This window comes from Lepisosteus oculatus, chromosome 25, assembly GCF_040954835.1.
Source record: "Lepisosteus oculatus isolate fLepOcu1 chromosome 25, fLepOcu1.hap2, whole genome shotgun sequence".
Lineage (NCBI taxonomy): Eukaryota > Metazoa > Chordata > Actinopteri > Semionotiformes > Lepisosteidae > Lepisosteus > Lepisosteus oculatus.
In genome coordinates this window covers 80,969-101,676 of record NC_090720.1, presented here as the reverse complement: position 1 = coordinate 101,676, position 20,708 = coordinate 80,969, and the positions used below count along the sequence as shown (strand labels likewise).

The following is a 20,708-nucleotide window of genomic DNA, read 5'->3' as shown; positions in this document are numbered from 1 at the left end:
TTTCCCAGGAGGTCTCCCATCCAGGTACTGACCAGGCTCACACCTGCTTAGCTTCAGTGGGTTGCCAGTTGTGAGTTGCAGGGTGATATGGCTGCTGGTTAGGGTTAGGGTTAGGGTTAGACTTGACTTAGATAGACTTGGCACAGAAACAGAACCCACTGCCGTCGTGTCTGTGGGTTTCTTTGCTCCCCTGTCTTGTTTGCAAACTTTTTTCCTGTGTTTATTTTACTTTGTTAAATAATATGTTGTTGCCAGAGCAACCGTACTACAGAAATTGTTGCAGGAGCGGGTCTGACCTCCAGCACGTAAACAGCCGACGTTTTAAATCTAATCGGCGAGGAAAACAGGAGCTGTAGCTCAAAACTCGTTGTCAGGACCATCTTTGTGGATATTACATGAGTGAGGAAGAAACGTTGAGAAGCGGAGCCGGTCGTGTGTCGCAGGCTATGGGACAGGACTGTTAGGGAAACACGCAGCAGGCGGAGAAATATCAGTGCTGGACACCAGACTCACACCGCTGGGCTCACCGGAGTCTCCGGTCACAACATTATCTGCAAGTGGATGTGAAAAGGTGAGAGACGGCAGCGCAGTGCGTGGTCTGTGTGGAGTTTGCATGCTCTGCCCGTGTTCCTATGGGTCCAGTTTCCTGGGGTCTGTCTGTGTGGAGTTTGCATGCTCTGCCCGTGTTCCTATGGGTCCAGTTTCCTGGGGTGCTATCTGTGTGGAGCCGACTAAAGCAGTGACCTCCTTTCTCTACAGATTTTTTTCTTATTCGGATGGGATCATCTACAAACTTAATTCCTTTCACACAGTCAGCAGTAGATACACAGTTGTTAGCATAGGAGGAGTACAGAAGAGGTGACAGTGCCTCCATTCTTTGTAAAATTACAGGTTTCTCTGGACTGCAGTCCTCTTGCACTCTGCTTAGGATGTGCTGTGCTGTTCTCTACAACATAAGACCCTTTGTTGGAAGGAATGGGAAGCTATAGGCAGAATCCCAATCTCTGATACATCTAATCAAAACAGTAAGTTCTTTAAAACAACTAAAAACATTGTCATCAAATTAAAACTAATTTGCAAGTCATGGTGCACCACTTAAAACTGCCAGAAAAAAAATCCCTGATCGTATCCCAGTTGAGGAGAAAGCCAGGGCTGCAATGCCAACCAGTCCGTCACTCCATGTGTCCCGACACACGAGTGAAAACCTTTCCTGTTCATCACCTGTCAGGTTTCAAGTCAGAAGGATGGGCGTCTCCAAGCCGGTCTCTGCAGCTGAGGCTCTGAGGAGCTCCTGACAGACACGAGTGGAGCTTCGCTTTCAACACCACTGTGGTCAGTAAAGGTTTAATATTCTTAAACACGAGAGCTGGAGTTTCTCTGAACGTTATCTGCATCACAGCAGCTATGTTTCATTCACACTGGATCTCACAACACACACAAACAGTGCAAGTTAACATGACCTTAAAAATACATATCGTATTGCATAATATATTTGTAAAGCAACCCGAAGGCACTGGTTTTACATGTGTCGCCGTGATGTGCTGTAGAGTGGGACTGCTAGATGATGGATGGACGAGTCATCCCTTCCTGCAGATGCAGTACTTTGACACCAGAGGGTGAAAACATCTGTAGAAAAGTCATTTTCAGATGTGTTGTGTTTTCTTGAGAGAGGGAGTCTTCATTATCCCCAAGGTGGACGTGTTTCACGCCAGCAGGCAATATGTAGAAAAGCACACAAACTAACAACACACAGGCACATGCCCAAGAGTCATCTGTTGAGATCACACACTGTATTATTATTATTGAGAGACAGACTCACTGTTCCTCAGGCTGGGACAGGAGATCACACACTGTATTATTATTGAGAGACGGGCTCACTCTCTGTTCCTCAGGCTGGGACAGTAGATCACACACTGGATTATTATTATTGAGAGACAGGCTCACTGTTTTATGGCCGCAGGTCTAAATGAGAACTTGACCCTGTTTGTTTTCAGAGGAGGAAAGCAATTTCTGTGTTCGGAGGTCAGGGATTGGAAATCGTTAAACAAAGGGTGCAGATGGTCCTCTGGGATGGAACAGGCTTTGCTCAAACATGTGATGATAAGATGTGGGGAAGGGTTGGAAGAATAGCACCAGTGACCTTCTGACACTGTCTGGCAGCACTCCCTAACTCCTTCCCTCCTCCGATTTAGAGTCACACACTGGCAGAGCTGTGCACAAGTTGCAACAGTGTCAATAAGACTGATCAAACAGGATTCACACAGGACATTTACATCCACCATCCATATCATAGAACATTATTGAGAGACAGGCTCACTGTCTGTTCCTCAGGCTGGGACAGGAGATTACACACTGTATTATTATTGAGACAGGCTCACTGTTCCTCAGTGTGGGACAGGAGATCACACACTTTGCTGCAGCTTTATTGAGTTTTCTTTCCCAGTAATAATTGCTTACAATAATAGCACTTTTCTGGACCCTCCACTCAAAGCACTTTACAGGTAATGGGGTCTCCCCTCCACCACCACCAATGTGCAGCCCCCACCTGGATGATGCGACGGCAGCCATAGTGCGCCAGAACGCTCCCCACACACCAGCTCTCAGTGGGGAGGAGAGCAGAGAGTAATGAAGCCAATTCATAGATGGGGATTATTAGGAGGTTAGGGCCAATGGGAAATTTGGCCAGGACGCCAGGGTTACACCCCTACTCTTTTCGAGAAACACCCTGGGATTTTTAATGACCACAGAGAGTCAGGACCTCGGTTTTACGTCTTATCCGAAGGACGGCACCTGTTTACAGTATAGTGTTCCCATGACTATACTGGGGCATTAGGACCCACGTGGACCGCAGGGTGAGCGCCCCCTGCTGGCCCCACTAATACCTCTTCCAGCAGCAACCTTAGTTTTTCCCAGGAGGTCTCCCATCCAGGTACTGACCAGGCTCACACCTGCTTAGCTTCAGTGGGTTGCCAGTTGTGAGTTGCAGGGTGATATGGCTGCTGGCTAGGACTAGACATTGTTCTGATTCTGGTAGGTGTGGGATACATTTGGGTTTTTGTCACCTAGTTGCTATGGCCTGATTGTGGTCTCTGAACCTGTGCTTGTCAGAGTCTGTATCTCTTTGCTGTTTCTTAGCCTGGTCAAATATCCACCTAGATAAGATAAGATTTCATTGTCCACTGAGATATTTTTTTTATGGACACCCAGCAGTCCTGTACATTTAAATAGAATGCAAACAAAAAAAAGAAGAAAAGAAAAACATTGCACCTTATTCTATTACAAAAAATAAGATAAATATTGCACATCACTCTCTTGCACTTGTACAGCAACATGTAACTTTTATAACACATCAGGAAACATATCGCGCTCAAGTGGGTTGTAACAGTCATAAGTGTGTTGGATAGTGGAACAAAGAAATGTTTGTATCTGTTTGACTTATGTTTGACAACCCTAAAACGTTAACAGGAGGAAGAAGTTGATATTCAGAGTTGAGAATGTGGGAGGGATCTGATATAATTTTTCCTGCCTGTTTGATAAGGGATTTTTCCAAGATTGTCTGCAGGGAGGGATGCCGTTTCATGACATTCAAAGCTGTCTGGAAGAGGCAGGTTATTTGCGATTTTAAATGAACTGATAGATGACCAAACCACACTGTAATCCCACATCTAATAATGTTCTCAATTACAGCACGGTAAAAGAGTTTCATTAATTCCTGTCGAACCTCAAGCACTCTTAGTCTTCGCAGGAAATATAAGCGCTGCTGAACTTTGGAGCAAACACTCTCAACAGGTAGTCCAGCAACAGGTTACTGCCTATGTGTACATCTACACATTGAGGCGGAGCGGTGGCTCTGTGGCTAAGGATCTGCGCCTGTGACTGGAAGGTTGCCGGTTCAAATTCCGCGGCTGGCAGAGGAATCCTACTCCGTTGGGCCCCTGAGCAAGGCCCTTAGCCCTAACTGCTCCAGGGGCGCTGTACAATGGCTGACCCTGTGCTCTGACCCCAAGCTTCTCTCCCTGTCTGTGTCTGTGTCTCCATGGAGAAAAGCTGGGGTATGTGAAAAGATGAATTCCTAATGCAAGAAATTGTATAGGGCTAATAAAGAAACATTATTATTACCTAAGTACTTATATGAATTCACCTGAGTGTTGTTTGTTGTGGATTACTACATGCTAGTGATCACCAACTGCTCTGGGATTAAAAATTATTTCTTTTGTTTTTTTAACTTTGAGAATTAGGCTATTGTTGTCACACCATTGCACAAACCTTTGGATTTCTGACATGTATACAGTTGAGCTGCTACCTCTTTGCATTAAGCCAAGAACAGCTGTATCGTCTGATAATTTGAAAATGAAGTTGGTTTGACTACTGCTTGTACAATCATTTGTATAAAGTGTGAACAGAACTCGAGAGCTCACACAGCCCTGAGGGGCACCTGTGCTCATAGACCGTGACTCGGAAAGAGCTTTGTTGCGCTTGACATACTGTGTACGATTTGTTAAAAATGAATGGTACCATCGCATAATGTTATGATTAACAGAGTTAGTGTGTATTGTGTGTATTGCCTGTTTAGGATTCTGTAGCATTTCAGTTGGGAGGATGTTTTTATAGAACTCTGTGCATGGAGTATCTACAGGCTGTTTGTCCCATTTAGTGTAATCTTGCTCAGTGAAGGGATCCCACACTTCACTGCCGTATAGGGCAAAGGATTCGATTGCACTTTTAAATATTTAGAGCCAATTTTATTGGGGGATTGATGTTGTAGAGCCTCCTTTTACTGGCATGGAAAGCCCTGTGTGCCTTCTCTTTCAGTGACTTCACTGCAAAGAAAACTCCTAGATGAACTGATTGTCAGTCAGAGGTAGTTGGTTGTGTTCCAAATTGTTGTTGTTCAGTGTGAAGTTGTAACCGTTTTCCTGAGATCTAGATCGCTTCTGGAAAACCAAGACTCTGGTGTCTCTGGTCGCGTCATTATCTGCAGGTCTGACAGTCCTGCTCCAGCAGTGCCAGGCTCTGCTATTCTTTGTCCAGATGGGCTGGCAGTGCCCAGGTCTGACAGTGCTGCTCCAGCAGTGCCAGGCTCTGCTGTTCTTGGTCCAGATGGGCTGGCAGTGTCCAGGTCTGACAGTGATGCTCTAGCAGTTGCCAGGCTTTACTATTCTTGGTCCGGATGGGCTGGCAGTGCCCAGGTCTGACAGTGCTGCTCCAGCAGTGCCAGGCTCTGCTGTTCTGGGTCCAGATGAGCTGGAACTGCAGGGCTGCAGGCTCTGCTGCAGCCCCAGTTCTGGGTCCAGATGGGCTGTCAGTGCCCAGGTGTAAATGTGATGGGATGTGTGGTGGTTTGGTAGGAAGCCAGTCTGATTCTTATTCAGGACAATGTGCTCAGTAAGGAGAGCCGGTAATCAGATATTCAAGATACGACAGAGTTCCTTTCCCAGGTTACTGTTCACACGGAAGCCCCGGTACCTGTTGGGGTCGAGTCTGTCTCCATTCTTACAGACGGGCGTGATCAGTCCTTGATTCCAGGCCCCAGGGAAACATCGAACTGTCAAGACAAGGTTGAGGAGTTTCAGCAGGCTTTGCTGTAGGTCTGAGCTGCAGCTAAGTCAAGCGTTGTTGACTGTGTCTTGGCCACAGACCTTTTGTGGTCTGAGAGTTGTCTGTGTATGTATATTGTAACCTTCTGCTGAAACAGCCCCTGAAACGCGCTCGTTTTGTGCCGTGAACACGCTAGGATTGTAAATAACACTGAAGTTTAGCTCAACTTATCGTTTTGTCTGGTTTAAACCGTAAAACAGTTAGAAAAGAGATGGTTTAGCATGTTGAAAGTGTGTTTTGAAAATTGAGATTTTTGACCATTTATCGACAGGCGCGCGACTTCGAATTTCGTTTGCGAGGAAACGGGCACAGAACACTTTTCCTGCATTTCACATGCATCCTAGAGCACGGCAAATGTATCACAAATTGTCTAGGTGGTGTTAAAACCCCAACCCTAACCCTAGCTTTGAGCCCTTGCGGAACATATCGAAAACGACACGTGCAATAAGTGTGCCCCGTGAGATGCGCCAATGACTTCCAGATGCCTAAGAAACACTGTTTTACACCTATTGTATCCATAGTGGTACGGGCCAAATCCTATTTAAAGGGTGTTGCGAGCACTGGGGTTTGTTGGGAGTGGTAAGTTAGGAGTCTGGAAATGAGAGCAAGGTGCGAGTGGATATGATAAAAAGATTGTTCCTTTATTTTGTTTCTGATACCCGGTGAAGAGACGCAGTGAGTGTTTGTGTGGCCAGCTGCGTCAACTTCAATAAAACTGGCCTTTTGGTTTGTTTGAGTGCTGACTTGCTATGGTGTATTTTTTCTCTCTGTGAACAACACGTCCTACGGCCAACACTACCCACACAGGAGGTGTGTGCGTGACAGCTCCTCAGCTGCAGCAGGAGTCCAAGTGTGCACAGATTTCTTGTTGGGGTTTGTTGTTTGAAGTTTCTGTTTGTATGAACAAACATGCAGACTCCACACAGACAGCACCCCTGGAATCAAACCCAGGGCCCCGGTGCTATGAGGCAGCGATGCTAACCACTGTGCCGCAGTGTTGCCCCCTTTGAAAATGTCTGACTTCCGTTTTAATTTGAGGTCACAAGCTTATAAATGGTCTCACAACGTTTGTCTCATCTCAGGTTTCTCTGACCAGTCCCAAGGACCTGTAGTCACTGACAGCTTCTGCAGTCTGACGGTTCGTTTCAGTAGGCTGGAGGGATGGCGCAATTATCCTCAAATCAGTGAGTATTGTTTTGCTCTTGTAACATGAAACATCAAAGAGAAGTCAACAGACTATTCCGTGAAACTGTTCAGACTGGCCCGTGGTGATTTTCTGGGTCCTTTAGTAAGCTGACCGGGACTGTGTCATCGACACACTTTGTGAGAAGCCAGTCTATGTGTTTGCTCTTGTGATCATTCGTGAACGAATGTAAGAGAGTGTAAGAGAGGGAGAAGATTCGGCCCTGGACTGATCCAGTTTTCTATTTAACAACCTCAAACTGCAGGAGAGAAATGCTTCAGTTCTAAGATGGAAATATAATCAGAAAGTATAATTAGCCATTTGTGTATATCATGCCAAAAAATGTTTTATATATAAAAAGAATTTAGTAGAGACATATGCTTAATAAGGCAGTAGAATAAATGTTGTGATGCTGGTGTGATGGTGCTCTCCAACAAACTGATACAAATGGACAGAGAGACAAAGTGAGAAAGAAAATGTATACATAACAGACATATATGCAGAATACAATACAGTGCTATAAAGTACAGTACCCTAGAGTGAAGATGGAAATCATTCATTCCGGCGCAGGAGAAGTGAATCTGCTCGCAATGGTTTTCCTGTACAAATGGAACACGTTGTGAATTCTACATAATTCACAGGAAACAAAATAAACAACTCATTCACTCCCCTGCTGTCCGTGACCCAGAGCTCAGTAATCATTTCACTACTGAAGATCATGCAGTTTTTAATGCTTTTCATTTTAACATCCTACTTGTTAATATTTCCTCTTAGATGAGAATATTCTCTTCGGCGTGTCTTTACAACTCTTCTCTTATTGCTCCTCTTGTCAGTAATCCGGTGTGAAAGCTGTCTCTGTCGGAATCAATGTCTTACCTCTCCGTCTTGTGTTTCAGGTCTCCTCTGGCTGCTGACCCTGCCGTCAGGACAGAACACATCCCGCACTGACCACACTGCTGGGTTTACTGTACGTGACAATAAAGAGCTTGAGCAACACATCTAATGTGATCTCTGCACGCTTCCCGAGGAGCAGAGATGATAAGGTCTGTGTCCGTTCCCGAGTCTTTGCGAGAGGCCTGTTTAGTCCGTCACTGAGATGATTTTCGTGCCCACTGAAAAATGAAATAGTGCAGCACAATGAGACTTTAAGCAAAGATCTCATCAGCCCCTTCTGTGAATTGGTGTCTCGCAAGAGATCTTCCATCTCTTTGAAAGTTTCATAGCTTTGACCTCTAGATTAGAAATGACACCAATTGCACATGGGTCCAGCAACGTTCTATATAGTGCACATCACCATCGGGATGAAAAACAAAAATCCCCAGTGGGAGTCCACTCTTTCCCTGCTACGCAAATTGCTTTTCGTTAGGTGAGGTCGCAAGTTCTGATTGGAGAATGTTGTACAGTTTCTTAATGCAATAGGGCGAGTAAGACTGAAGTTCCCCCCGTGTTGGCCGATCAGTGGAACGAAACTGAAAAAAGCTCCTTGAAACTGTGATTCATACACTTATACACTGGCTCAGCATGGTGCTCACCTGCTGTCCTTGGGTGTCTGCTGAAATTTGATTTTTTTTCAGGAGCACTGTGACCCAGAGCTCAATAATCATTTCAGCTACTGAAGATCATTCACTTTTTAATGCTTTTCATTTTAGCATCCTACTTGTTAGTATTTCCTCTTAGGTGAGAATACTCTGGTACTTTTCTGGGTCTTAGTTGAGTGAGCTTTATTAGAATAATTGAACAATACTTTCACCTCCACATAACACTCATAGATTTTTCAAGGGTTAAATATGGGAGCCACGTTTCTTACATGTTTCCTTTTGTAAGTTGAAAGGTTCAAGGTTTGAAAGGTTCAAGGTTTCACTGTGTTTTAGAGTGCAGATAAAGAAGATAATAGGAGAGGAAACTGGAAAAGCTGTGACTGTCATTCCATTCAATTCAATTTATTTTCATATAGCGCCTTTCACAACAAGGTTGCCCCAAGGCGCTTAACAATGCAGGTAAATATACATTTTGTGAATACAGAACTGAAGACAATGGAGAAAAGGAACCAAAGACTCCTCAGTAAGGAGAATAAAATCCTCTAGGGGTCCAAGGTCAACTGGCTGCCCAACCCCTTTGGGCATGCTAACATTATATCATTAAAAAAAAAGAAAGAAATGAATGCGGGTATTAATCCATCCATCCATCACGTTATCTGTATGTCAGTACCCCATGCAGGTCTCGGCAGACCAGCAGAATCCTCCTAAACGACAGCTGTATCCATGATGCCCCTCTTGGATCCATGGCACTGATCCGCATTCAACTCACATGGTGCCCAGCCGAGGACAGACAGGCCTCTGAAACTATGCTGTGTACAGTATTTCTCCTCTGCAGCATCCCTGCGAGGCAGGACAGGTGCCTGACCTCTGAGAGCCTTGTAAGTAAGTAGAAGGAGTTTGAAGTCCGCCCTGTACCTGAGAGGAAGCCAATGAAGAGAGAGAAGTATGGGAGTTATGTGGTCATTCTTTCTGCTCCAAGTAACAATTCTAGCTGCTGCATTCTGTAAGTATTCAAACTCTTTGCTGTGACAAACCTAAAGTACTTTAGGCAGACAAAACAACCTTAAAAAGCCACATGATTTTTAAGTAGTCTGTCTGTGTGTAGTAACAGTGGTTCACATTATTTCAGAACGTATACTCCCGTCTCTGTAACTTTCCTCAGTCAGCTAGTGAACATTCTGTATTTACACCACGAATGCACTACTTTGTCTCGCGCGCGGTCACACTGGCCGTCCACAGGCACGGGCAGGAGCAGGGAACACGAGGCCGCTCTGTAGTGCCCCTGTGGCTCTCCAGCAGAGGGGAGCACTTTGCTCAACAGCCCTGAGCCAAAGGACCCAGTGATAAAGCTGAAAATCTGGCAAGTCCCCCAGTCTCCCTGGGGCGCTGAAGAGGATTTCATCTGATGCTGAGGTTCCTGTAACTCAACACAAAATTGAACACGGCGAGTTATGAGTTTGTGAAGAAGTGACAGCGGAACAATGTCAAACAGGAAGTTAACCTACAGGAAAGAATGAACTGAATCTCTGATATTCAAGCACGCAGTGTGACGTCCACTGTCTATTCAAATCTACTCTGCAAGTCGTACAATACTTTTTCATACACCGTCTCCTGGTTATTGTTTTGTGAGTGCTTGAACTGTTTCTCAGTAGAAATAAGACCGATAACTCACTGCTTCAGGATGCACACTACCGTCGATGAAACCTGTGGTGTAAGCAAGCGAAAAGAGACAGATCCTTCTAAAACACAGAGGCCATCGGGAGGGCAGAAACATTCTGCAACAGGTAGGAGCTGTGGAGCCGTGATTCCCCCGAGCCAGAGCCCTCGTCCTCCCTCGACAGCGAACTGAGCTCCAGCGACTGGAGCAGCTACCTGCCGTCGTGGGACCTCCTGCAGATTGGGAACGGGTAAGGCAATTCGACACGAGCCCACTCCTCTTCCCACTGCTTACACCCCTATAACAAATAGTTTCAGGGTATTCAAGTACAGGATAAAGAGATGACAGGTGTTCCCAATTGGCTGAGGATACAACTCTCTCTCTGAGAAAGCACACAGAGGTGGACAAAGCAATTAAATGCGTTTACAAGTCATTTCCTCTGTATCTGGTCTTTCTTTACATATCAGAAAAGTGAACTGGTGGCTGTTGGAAAGTGTCTGCTCCGTACGTAATATACATGTAAAAGATGTGATTAAATATCTTGGTATTAAGATTTTCAAAAAGGTGATTTTGTGATTTGTGATTTGATGTTCTCTACCTTAGTAAAATAAAAAAAAAACTTTATTCATGGTTGTTATTTGTCAAACACGGGCAGAAGGAGGCCTAAATGCTACAGAGTTTAGAGCATCTAATACCGATACCGACAGAGTATTATTTACAAAATTAAGCAAAGTAGGTGGTGTATGTTTCCCTAATTTAATCATTCAGGAACTAGCGGGTATAGACTTTTTACTTGAATGTCATTTGGATGCTGGAAACCCCCCTGAAACTTGCCAGCTTCCATGAAGACGTTCTCCTCATGTGGTCTCTTATAGATAAACATACCTCCCATAGATACATCATCTAGAATACAGAGAAAAAATAAACCCGTGCTTTGAAAACTGGGTTTAAAATAGTATAAGCGGGGTCAACAAATTAACTGGTGTGGATGATGAAATGTAGAATCAAGCAGATTTTATGAATAGATATAATGTTTGTGATACGTCTGATAACAATCCGTCGTAACCAGAGCTACTCCTAGAGAGGTATTGATATTTTTAAGAAACTAACAGTATACCATCAGAAACTATGGAAGAATTTACAACCTTTATTAGACTACAAGGAAAACAATTTAGTTATACTTGTACTAATAAATACTTCAGATCCCTCTCGCAATCTCACAATATCTTGTCAAACTATTTTGGAGCACCTCTTTGGGGAAAGTGAGTGGAATCAAACATGACTATTGTCAAACAGATTTTGTATGAATAATAAGGTTAAGGCGTCAGTACAAAATTGTACAGTGAATCGACCCGGTAAAGATACACAGTGTGCATAGATTTAAAAGTAATATAGATGATAATTGTCTTTCTCAAAGCAGCCCAGAAACCTTACGTTTGTTTTTGTTTTGTTCTGTTGTTAAAACACTCTGAACAGATCGGCAAAATGGTGTAAAGAAGGCTTCTAATTCTGACATTTCCTGTAGACAAATTGATGTTATTTTACTGCTCAATACTGCTGAACCGAATCTAAAATATAATGTATCATTGGCTTAATCATTATACTTGCTCGTTATTAGATGTATAAATGGCCTAAAGATGAGAAATAATCGAAAATTGAATAATTAGACCGTATGTCGTAGTAGCAGATTGTACTTCTCGCCTACTTGATGTGGTCGAGCAACACCACAATCGCCATACAATCCGTCCGTTCTCATGCTCTGACTTTCAGGTTGGGCAGTGGACTGGATTCCAGGGCAAACTCGTTCTTGTTTGATTATCCGTGTGAAATCTCGCCCAATATAACAGGTAAGCTCATACACTGAAATGATGCGCTTCCAAATTAAAGCGACACGCATTTGAATAATTCAAAATACACACGAGGGAACGTCTCCAAACCATGTCTAAGTATCACAACATGAAAGCTGTGCGTACCTTATCTTTATTTGCCTGTATAATGTACTCCGGTGATCGGTAATGTAGTCTTGCGTGCATCGTAAAGGATTTATATTATTGCACGATAAAGGAAGAAGAAAACACAAGGAGGTCGAACTGATCAGCAGCGTGAGCTACGGAAAACCCGGAGTGGATCTGCCCTTCCACCGGATCCGGACTTCCGGCTACGGAAAACCCGGAGTGGATCTACCCTTCCACCGGATCCGGACTTCCGGCTACGGAAAACCCGGAGTGGATCTGCCTTTCCACCGGATCCGGACTTCCGGCTACGGAAAACCCGGAGTGGATCAGCCTTTCACTGGATCCGGACTGCCGGCTACGGAAAACCCGGAGTGGATCGGCCTTTCACTGGATCCGGACTGCCGGCTACGGAAAACCCGGAGTGGATCGGCCTTTCACTGGATCCGGACTGCCGGCTACGGAAAACCCGGAGTGGATCGGCCTTTCACTGGATCCGGACTGCCGGCTACGGAAAACCCGGAGTGGATCGGCCTTTCACTGGATCCGGACTGCCGGCTACGGAAAACCCGGAGTGGATCGGCCTTTCACTGGATCCGGACTGTGATGTAGCTTTTGTCCAATCGGCGCTGAGATTTCAGCAGGAGGCGGGAGACAGGCTCTTGTCCAGTCACACAGCTTCAGTCCCGGGACTTTTCCGAATTCCGGCGGGCGGTGACACTTCCGAGAAATGTCCACTGGGTGGCGACAGAGATACACGAGTCTACGGAGCTGAGTCTCAAAGCGCTATCGGAAAGACTTGAAATCGGAAAGAAATACATTTGTTACATTTTAATCCCATTGAAAGGAAGATGAAAATATCGTTTGTATTTTAAAACATTATTATACTTGCGCAACATAATTATTAAGGGAATGGTGTGAGAGGAGACCGTGTTTGAACAGTTTAAGACGGATGTAAAGACATTTTATTTCAGAATGTCTTTCTGAAATGTGTCTGTTTCTGTGTTGTAAGAACGTTGAAGCATGGACGGGCCTTATCTGCATTTACCATGTTGAAACTTTTTTTTTCCATAAAATGCACATGAATTATTGCATGTACCCTGACAATACGACTGCTACGTTACGTTTTCTTGTAGTTTTTGGTCTCATAAAAATACAAAAGACGCGAGTCGATGACGTCATAATGTTGTCGCCCACAGGGCTTATGGGTAATGTAGTCTCTGTAGTTCACTGGGCTGCCCTGCCCATGTGTTTCGCTGATTTGATTGAACATTAGAATTAATTATATTAATACAATTTCAGCGTATTTATCGTGTCTTGTATTTCTTTGTCTCTCTTATGTGTTCCCTTGTGTGTATGTTTTCTTGTATTTCACGTGTCTGCATCGCTGGTTTATCGACCCGGCACATAAAGCAAACCCACTGTCCTCGTGTTTCTTAGCTCCCGTCTTGTTTGCAAACTTTTCTCCTGTGTTTATTTTACTTTGTCAATAAAACGTGGTTGCCGGGGAAACGGTGCTGCAGAAGTTGTTGCGATCTGACCTCTAGGAGGTAAACAGTCGGCTTTTGTAATCTAATCAGCAAGCAAAGCAGAAACGTTAGTCTAAAAAGCGCTGGCTGGAGTATTTTGTGGACATTATGCAGAAGAAAAGGAAGAAACGGTGAGTCGCAGGCTGTCGGTAAATATCAGCGCTGGACACCAGCCTCACACCGCTGGGCTCACTGCACCATGGGCGAGTCCGTCGGCGCCTCCTCCTGCTGGGGTGTGTTGCTGCAGGAGTGAGGAGTCTCCGGTCCCCGGTCGCGTCCTGATCTGCAAGTGGAGGTGAAAGGCTGAGAGACGGCGCACATGCTCTGCACATGTTCTCATGTGTCTGGTTTCCTGGAGTGCTGTCTGTGTGGAGTTTGCATGCTCTGCTCATGTTCTCAAGGGTTTCCTGCCGCTTCTGCAGTCCAGTGTTGGTGAGTCTGTCAGGTCGATTGTGTTGTGGTGTGAGTGTGCCCTAAAGGGGGTTTCAATAGTATGGGGTTTGTGTGTTCACTTGTATGCAGACCACTGGAGAGACCGGTTGTTTTTTGCCAGGCAGACTAATGGCTGCATATTCAATTCCAGCTACTGATGTTGCCAAACCAGCAAGTGGGACAGTGTTTGAAAACCCTTTCAATGAAAGGTTTGTAGAACAGTGTTGCTATTGTTCTTTTTAATTCGAGGTCACCAAGCTTATAAATGGTCTCACAACGTTTGTCTTTTTTCAGGTTTCTCCGACCCGGAGAGTGAACAAAGAAGTGATAAGGGCCCATAACACCTAAGCTCGGCACTCTCACACTCTTCAGCCACACAAGCTTCCTCCTGGTAAAATACTGGGCAAGCCCCTTTCTGACAGGGACAGTGGAAAACCCCCTGAGGGAGATGGGCTGAGGGGAGGAATAAAACCATCTGAGCCGGAACGGAGCGGGCTCCCGATTCCCACCAGACCTGGGAGACGACACAGGCAGCACAAGGGAAGCTGCGGAGCGCGAGTTCGCGGAGGCAAGGACCGATTGACGACCACGGGAGACAGTGGCATCGGAACAGAGGTACTGTACAGAGACTTTTAATACCTGAAGGCAAGGAGCGAGAAACCGGCCCGGCTAGCCGCTCCAAACTGAGGGGAATGGAATACAGTTCGCGGGAGGATTTCTAGTGGAACCTGAACGGAGTCTGGGGAAATGGGACCGGCCTCTCGTTCACTGGGGCCATCAAAGACTTTACTTACAGGTACGAAGAAGAATCGTTCGAGTGGCCACTCTTCGGTACTTGACAGAAAAGACTGCTGTCCCTCTGGATTCATTATGACCCTTGGAAGGACCTTTTGTTGCTGCTGTTTTCGTTGTGTCTTTGGCTGATGGTGAATGTGGATAGAAAATAAAAAGGTCACTTATACGATACACATGCTTGTCGCTGGTCTGTGTGGGCATTGGTGGATCTGGGAGATCAACAGAACCTGTGGTACTGGAGAGGGGCCCTGGCACCCTGTTTGCATTGCTAGGTGCCGTAGTCATATATGAGGCAGGAAATAATTCTTGTTTGAGGGGTCACCTCACTGTGACAGGAACGTGTTGGGAAGACGCGCCAGTTCTGACGTTAGTGCGACGGGTCTGTAGGCATTAAGGCAGGTTCTTGTGTCCTTTTTTGGAACAGGAACAATAACAGAAGATTTGAAGCAGTCTGGCACTGTGCACTGGGACAATGATTGCTTAAAAACGTCTGTAAAGATTGGAGCGAGTTGGCCAGCACAGTGCTGTAGTGTGGCTGGAGATACACAGTCAGGTCCTGCTGCCTTTTTACAGTTTTGCTTTTTGAATAGCCTTAACACATCCTGTTCTTTGCTTCACAGGGCATTCTCAAGACTTGTAAACGGCATCAAGTCTTTGGGAGAGATTGAGTGTGAGTGGGTGTGGCACTCCAGTTGAGTGGGGGACAATAGCTCATCCCCAGGATGTGAATTATTTGGACGAGTTGCGAGACTGCCATGGACAAGGTCGTTGGAGATCCTTTGTATTTCAGACCTGCTGTAAAATGTGTTATCTGGTAGAGAGTGATCAAGATGTATCTGAGGGGATTTTCTTTTGTAATTGAGCCTAATGTTATTGCGAAAAATGGCAACTAGCTATAGAAGATCTGATGAATATCTGTCCTGTGAATTGTTAAGGGTTTCATGTTATTGTGTGTCCAAGTAGTCCGGACTGCTGTGCTATGTGTTGTTTGTCTTGTGAATTTTCTGTTTTACACCTATTGTATCCATAGTGGTACGGGCCAAATCCTATTTAAAGGGTGTTGTGAGCACTGGGGTTTGTTGGGAGTGGTGAGTTAGGAGTCTGGAAATGAGAGCAAGGTGCGAGTGGATATGATAAAAAGATTGTTCCTTTATTTTGTTTCTGATACCTGGTGAAGAGACGCAGTGAGTGTTTGAGTGGCCAGCTGCGTCAACTTCAATAAAACTGGCCTTTTGGTTTGTTTGAGTGCTGACTTGCTATGGTGTATTTTTTCTCTCTGTGAACAACAGGTCCTACGGCCAACACTACCCACACAGGAGGTGTGTGTGTGACAGCTCCTCAGCTGAAGCAGGAGTCCAAGTGTGCACAGATTTCTTGTTGGGGTTTGTTGTTTGAAGTTTCTGTTTGTATGTAGGAAGCAATTGTGCCATCGCGTGGTCCGAGTTATAGCACGGGACGAGAGCTCCCGAAGAGCGCCTGCCTCCTGCCCGATTCGACGTCTAAAATCATCACAGAACGAGAGGAGCCAACAGGAATGCAAGTCTCTTCTGGTGAGGAGCCTCCGACACAGCCCCCAGTACTGGGTGTGCAGAAAGAATCCTGTTCTACAGTTGTGGTGCGAAATGGCCTCCAGTCCTTGTCAAATGCTGGGTTTCTCTGGACTGCAGTCCCCTCCGCATTTGGATGATTGTGATTGGTGTTGCTGTAGCTGTGCTGTCCTGAGACTGACTGGTGTCAAGACCAGCTGTACTCTGGGATCAGCAGGGCCTAGTGGTGGCCTAGTGGTTAGCTGTTTTTCTATGCGCAAGGAGGAGTTTCTACAGAGTGTACTCCTGGTCTGTGAGGGGACCCCACACTTCACTGCCGTATAGGGCAATGGGTTGGATTACACTTTCAGATATTTGGAGCCAAATTCTTGTTGGTGGGTTGACATTGAAGAGCCTCCTTCTTATTGCGTAGAAAGCCCTGAGTGCCTTCTCCCTCAGTGCCTTCACTGCCAGGTCAAAACTCCCAGAAGAGCTGATGGTGAGACCGAGATATGTGTAGCTGGATGTGTGCTCCAATGTGTTGTTGTTCAGTGTGAATTTGTACCTGTTTCCCTGCGGTCTGGCTTTCTCCTGGAAAACCATAACTCTGGTCTTGTCCAGATTGACTGGCAGTGCCCAGGTGTGACAGTCCTGCTCCAGCAGTGCCAGGCTCTGCTGTTCTGGGTCCAGATGGGCTGGCAGTGCCCAGGTCTGACAGTCCTGCTCCAGCAGTGCCAGGCTCTGCTGTTCTGGGTCCAGATGGGCTGGCAGTGCCCAGGTCTGACAGTCTTGCTCCAGCGGTGCCAGGCTCTTCTGTTCTGGGTCCAGATGGGCTGGCAGTGCCCAAGTCTGACAGTCCTGCCCCAGTAGTGCCAGGCTCTGCTGTTCTGGGTCCAGTTTGGCTGGCAGTGCCCAGATGTGACAGTCCTGCTCCAGCAGTGCCAGGCTCTGCTGTTCTGGGTCCAGATGGGCTGGCAGTGACCAGGTCTGACAGTGCTGCTCCAGTAGTGCCAGGCTCTGCTGTTCTGGGTCCAGATGGGCTGGCAGTGCCCAGGTCTGACAGTGCTGCTCCAGCAGTGCCAGGCTCTGCTGTTCTTGGTCCAGATGGGCCATCAGAGCCCAGGTGTGAATGTGATGGGATGTGTGGCGGTTTGGTAGGAAGCCAGTCTGACTCTAATGCAGGACATTGTGCTCAGTAAGGAGGGCCGGTTATCAGATATTCAAGTTACGACAGAGTTCCTTCCCCAGGTTACTGTTCACACTGAAGCTCCGGTACCTGTTGGGGTCGAGTCTGTCTCCATTCTTACAGACGGGCGTGATCAGTCCTTGATTCCAGGCCTCAGGGAAACAGCCGGCCGTCAGGACGAGGTTGGGGAGTTTGAGCAGGCTTTGCTGGAGGTCTGAGCTGCAGTTGGATCAAGCGTTGTTGACTGTGTCTTGGCTACAGGCCTTTTGTGGTCTGAGAGTTGTCTGTTTGTGTATGTGCTTATCTTCTTTAGGGTGTGCATGTAGTGTCTAACCATCTCACAGTATCTGAGGCGCAGGTCAGAGTGGTGTGGTGTTGTTTTAGTTCTGGTAGTTCTCTTCAGTTGTTTCTGCACTCTGTATCAAACCATTTGATATTGTTTCTGAGTGTGTTTCATATGAATGTAGTCATTTTGATTTTAAGGCTAGTTTCTCAAAAACATGGTTTAAATTTATGAACGATTTGTTGGTTTGATACAGAGCGTTTTGAAATGTAAGGGATCAAGTAATGGGTTTATTTGCTGCTGAGAAGAAAGAAAAAAAAGAAATGAGACAATTAGCTTGTAATGAGTTTATAACAACAGTAATTAGATTCCTGCAAGCACTCTTTTCATTGTCCAACAACTGAAAGCTTTTAGGTATAAAGGAAGGGTCCTCTAATATTTGATGTGTGAGATTGTCGTTCTATTGGAGATGTTAGTGAGTCTGAGGATTTGTGTTAATATGACAATACTGCTACTACTATTAATAATACAGCATGGCAAGACTTCTTTCAGTCATTTCCCACCCCTCCACCTCAGTGAATCACACATGTTAAACTTCCATCTCGGGTTCCAGATCAGACATGAGCAATCCTATATTACAAATACTTACCACCAGACAATTTAACCAGACAATAATTTAAGCAATTATTCATTCAACAGAAGCAGCAGGACGAGTAAAGTGCCCCTCTGATGGCCGGTCAGTGGAATTAAACTGGAAAATTTCTTAGAAATGATTATTCTTACAATAATGTGCCAATGGCGCCGCTTGGTGGTCATTCAGCAAAATTTCACCGAAAGTTTTTTTTAATTAAAATACCGTTAGTAATGTTGGTATTAATAAGTTATTTTAATTTTAAAAATATTTACGCATTTTCAACAGCAAAGAATACATTGCATTGCAAACAAGAGTAATGAATGAATGTATTGTACATGGATACAAAATACAAAATAAATGCAATAAACCAAAAATTAAAATAACATTCAAAAGGCGCGAGTCGATGACGTCAGAAGGAAGTCGCCCACAGGGCGTATGGGTAATGTAATTTCTGTAGTTCTCTGGCCCGCACTGCCCACGTGTTTCGGTGATTTGATTGAACATCAGAATTAATTCTATTGTACCATTTCAGCGTGTTTATCGTGTCATGGATTTCTATGACTGTCTTATGGGTTCTCTTGTGTGTCATGTTTATTTTAGTGGGTGGCAGTGCTGGGGCCCTGAACTGTAATCATTCGTGTTACTCATCATCATTGTTACTGTGACCCTCCTGGGAGGAGGGGACCTTTGTAAGATTCCTGTCCTGGCAAGCAGCAGGTGAGAGTTTGCTGTCCGACTCAATTACACCTCCGCTACCTCATTTCACCTCTTTCACCAGCCTGTAAAGGGGGTTGTGATAACATGGGGTCTTTCTCTTTAACAACCTCAAACCGCAGGAAAGAAATGCTTCATTTATAAGATTGAAATATAACCAGAAAGTATAAAAATAGCTATTTGTGTGTATCATGTCAGACATATTTGTTTTTATTTTAAAAGAATTTAGAAGAGAAATATGATTAATAAGGCAGTAGAATCCATTTAAACTGTCATTTTCCTGTTTAGGTTGGAAAGTTTAATTTGATCGAGTCCACTTGAGTGCCTAAGCAACTGTTTGGGTAGTTTGGCTGGTGTGGTGGTGCTCTCCAAATACCTGATCCAAACGGACAGGGAGACAAAGTGAGAAAGAAAAGGTGTAAGTAACAGACATATCATATGCAGAATACAGTAATGTGCTGTTCAGCACAGTGACCTAGAGTGAAGATGGAAATCAGTCATTCTAGTGCTCTCAACGGCTTTCCATTACAAACGGACCAGGGCTTCCTGAGACACAGGCAGTTGGAGTTATATAGAGTTAGATGTTGTTTTCACGGCACCAGCCGACTAAAGCAGAGACCTCCTTCCACTCCAGAATTTTTTTTTTATTTGGGTGGGATCATCTGGAGTCTTGATTCCTAACACGGAGTCAGCAGTAGATACACAGCTGTTAGCATAGGAGGAGTACAGAAGAGGTGACAGCAGTGCTGGGGACCCTCTGGCACAACCAGAGGTGTGAAATTGAAATTGTTTGGAAGGAATGGGAAGCTAAAGGCAGAGTCACAATCTCTGATTCATGTAATCAAAACAGTAAGTTCTTTCCTCGGGCAGCTTCGTTAGAACATTTTAAATAGATGTAAAAGTGTATTTACAGACTATATCAGCCCTTATCTTTATTTACCTGGTTTAATCTTTTTTTCAGAAGTGTAAATATATTATACGATGTACCCCTGATGGAATTATTGATGTGCTATAAATATACTCTTGTTTGTATTGTATCTATTTTTATTGCTACAATAAAAAGTTAAAAAGAACTGCACTTTCGAGAAATGTCCACTGGGCGGCGACAGAGATACACGAGTCTATGGCGGCGAGTCCAATAGCGCCTCCGTACAGATCCTCGTTGTGCAGAGATTGAAAATCAATACAGATGATAACTGTGACGTTTGTGACAGCAACTCTGAAAGATAACGTAAAGAAGGAAACTAATATTGACATTACTTTTAAAGAAGTTAAATAATACTACATTTTAAACCTATTGAAAGTAATATGAAAATATCGTTTGTATTTAAAAAAATATGATACTTCCACGATATAATAATTAACGAAATGCTGTGAGAGGAGACCCATGTTTAAACTCTTTAAAACGGATGTAAATGCGTCTGTACAGACAATTTGAAACATGGACGGACGGACCTCATCTGCTTTTGTTTACTATTAAACAAGATTACTTGTTTAATCTTTTTCCATAACATGTACATGTATTATCGTATGTACCCCTGACTATACTCTGTGTTATATGTATTCTTGTTTTTATGGCATGTATTGTTGTTATATTTAAAAATAAAAAGACGCGACTCGATTACGTCAAAGGGAAGTCGCCACAGGGCTTGTGGGAAATGTAGTCTCTATAGTGCTCTGG

General features: G+C 44.8%; 2 long non-coding RNA genes across 2 annotated transcripts; one reads left to right on the top strand and one right to left on the bottom strand.

Moving 5' to 3' along the window:
* The first annotated feature begins 136 nt into the window (after positions 1-136).
* LOC138225059 (uncharacterized) lies at positions 137-7,777 on the top strand. The gene is made up of 4 exons (XR_011183618.1): positions 137-571; positions 1,229-1,332; positions 6,681-6,782; positions 7,678-7,777. It is a non-coding gene; the product is annotated as an uncharacterized lncRNA (long non-coding RNA).
* A 928-nt stretch (positions 7,778-8,705) lies between these two features.
* Positions 8,706-12,263, bottom strand: LOC138225058 (uncharacterized). The gene is made up of 2 exons (XR_011183617.1): positions 11,950-12,263; positions 8,706-10,274 (listed from the first exon to the last, which is right to left on the bottom strand). It is a non-coding gene; the product is annotated as an uncharacterized lncRNA (long non-coding RNA).
* Between the last annotated feature and the right edge of the window lie 8,445 nt (positions 12,264-20,708).